The sequence below is a fragment of the Lepidochelys kempii genome, chromosome 1 (genome assembly GCF_965140265.1).
Source record: "Lepidochelys kempii isolate rLepKem1 chromosome 1, rLepKem1.hap2, whole genome shotgun sequence".
Lineage (NCBI taxonomy): Eukaryota > Metazoa > Chordata > Testudines > Cheloniidae > Lepidochelys > Lepidochelys kempii.
Window position 1 is genome coordinate 257,481,784 of NC_133256.1, and position 2,890 is coordinate 257,484,673.

Sequence of the window (2,890 nt, forward strand, 5' to 3'; positions counted from 1 at the left end):
ATTTGTCCTTATTGAATTTCATCCTCTTTACTTCTGACCATTTCTCCAGTTTGTCCAGATCATTTTGAATTTTAATCCTATCCTCAAAGCATTCCCAGCTTGGTATTGTTTGCAAACTTTAAAAGTGTACTCTCTATGCCATTATCTAAATCGTTGATGAAGATATTGAACAAAACTGATCTGAACAAAACTGATCCCTGCAGGACCCCACTTGATATGTCCTTCCAGCTTGACTGTGAACCACTGATAACTATTCTCTTGGAATGGTTTTCCAACCAGTTATGCACCCACCTTTTGTAGCTCTATCTAGGTAGTATCTCCCTAGTTTGTTTTTGAGTAAGTCTTGTCAGACGGTATCAGAAGCCTTACTAAAGTCAAGATATACCACATCCACTGCTTCCCCCCATCCACAAGGCTTGTTACCCTCTCAAAGAAATCTATTAGATTGGTTTGACAAGATTTGTTAATGACAAATACATGCTGACTGTTATTTATCATCTTATTATCTTCAAGGTCTTTGCAAATTGATTGCTTAATAATTTGCTCCATTATCTTTCCAGGTACAGAAGTTAAGCTGACTGGTCTTTAATTCCCGCAGTTGTCCTTATTTCCCTTTTTATAGATTGGCACTATATTTTCCCTTTTCCAGTCCTCTGGAAATCTCTCCCATCTTCCATGACTCTTCGAAGATAAATGGTAATGGCTCAGATATCTCCTCAGTCAGTTCCTTGAGTATTCTAGATGTATTTAATCAGGCCCTGGTGACCTGAAGACATCTAACTTGTCTAAGTAATTTTTAACTTATTCTTTCCCTATTTTAGCCTCTGATCCTACCTCATTTTCACTGGCATTCACTATGTTAGATGTCCAATCACTACAAACCTTTTTGGTGAAAACTGAAACAAAAAAGTCATTTAGCACTTCTGCTATTTCCACATTTTCTGTTGGTCTTGGTCCTTGGTCTTCCTCTTACTTCTAACATATTTGTAGAATGTTTTCTTGAAGTCGGGAGGATGTCTGGTTCAAAGAATGAAATAAGGGAAAGTTTCTAAAAGGAGGGCCTCAGACTGACTGCAGATGGATTCTATTAACAAAAAGAATCTGCCTTAAAAGGAACCATAGACGCTGACTCCGTGAGTGTTCCAGCCCTGGATCACCCATGGAAAAAAATTAGTGAGTGCTTAGACCCTTGTTCTCAATCCCAGGAGTAATCATCTAGACTACATAGAGTTTCCAGTTGTCTAATTGCACAAAATCAAACATCCTTGTCCTGCCGCTTCCCTGAGGCCCTGCACCTCCCCACCCCTTCTCACTCTATCCCCCTTCCCTCAGTGGCTCGGTTTCCCCCACCCTCACTTACTTTCACCGGGCTGGGGCAGGGGGTTGGGGTGCGGGCTCTGGGCTGGGGGTTCAGAATGTGGGAGGGGGGTTTCAGGCTGAGCCTGGGGCAGGAGGTTGGTATGCAGGAGGGGGTGCAGGCTTTGGGAGGGAGTTTGGGTGTGGGAGGGGGCTCAGGCTGGGGCAGGGGTACAGGAAGGGGTGAGGGGTGTGGGTTCTTGGAGGGGGATCAAGGCAGGGGTTGGGGTGCTGGAGGGAGTGTGGGTTCCAGTTGGGCAGTGTTTACCTCAGATGGCTCTGAGAAGTGACTGCCCTGTCCCTGTGGCTCCTAGGCTCAGGGGTGGCCAGGTGGCTCTGCGCACTGCCCCTGCTTGCAAGCACTGCCTCCACAGCTCCCATTGGCTGTGGTTCGTGGCCAATGGGACCTGCGGAGCCAGCACTCAGGGTGGGGGCAGTGCATGCAGCCTTGCTGATTGTCCCTGCCCTTAGCAGCCATAGCGACATGGCTGCTTCCGGAAGCTGCGCGGAGCCAGGGCAGGTAGGGAGCCTGTCTTTGCCCCGCTGTGCCGCCAACTGGACTTTTGGCCTATTAGAATCTCCTGGATTGCTTTCAATAGCAACCGGGAGGTTGAGTCAGATTCTGGGAGACTCCCGGCCAATGTGGGAGGGCTGGCAACTCTAAGATTACACTATCCCTTGTGACGCTGAGCTGTTTTCTTTGTGGGTAGAAGCTGCATTGGCTGCTCCGTGGAGCAGCTGGTAGGGAGGGAGTATGCAGTGGTAACATGGGAGGTACTGTTGTCCACTGCAGATACAGCAGTTGTTTGGGGAACTGTTACCCTCCTAAAAATTGATGGATTTACGGCCATCAGCTTTCATAGAGGTCACAGGCTAGTCAGAGGGGGCAATGTGAAGTTTATCAACACTGGCTTTACACTAATGAAAAGGTCTGGGACAGAGATTAGCCCTGACCTTTGTAGGTCCTCAAAATCATGGAGGTGGGAGTGGAGAAGCAGCCCGGTCAAGCACTGACAAAGTCATTGCATCAGAATAAAGTGGTTCCAGCAGATTTATTTCAGCCCCATGTCATCAGCATCTGCCAAAGGAGGAAGACAATTCATCCCAGGTGGGAAATCCCCACAGATAGCAGGCCCAGAGTGTGTCTTCTCATTTGACTGGTCCCTCCATATGTCTGTCAGAAAAGCCTACTCTCTTATTGGTTAGCTAAGAAACCTAAATGTTTGCTTTTACTTTTGCGGGAAAACCTTTGACCCATCTCTCTGTCTCTGTCCCATGATAGGCAGAGATTCAGGGCCCACCCCTCTTTCTAAATCTCTTGTTTGATTGGAGCAAAGTGTTGCTCGTAATGCTGTTCTCCTCTTCCATTGGTTGCAGGGCAGTTACCACGTAGCGCGGACTCTGAGCTTGTGAGGATATAAGGAGTCGACCTGGCAACACCGCTTCTACTTTCCAGTCTGCAGGAGGAAGCGTTGGCTTGGGGGCGTGGCTTACGAATAATTATGAGCACGGCCGTAGTTGTTATGGTTATGCT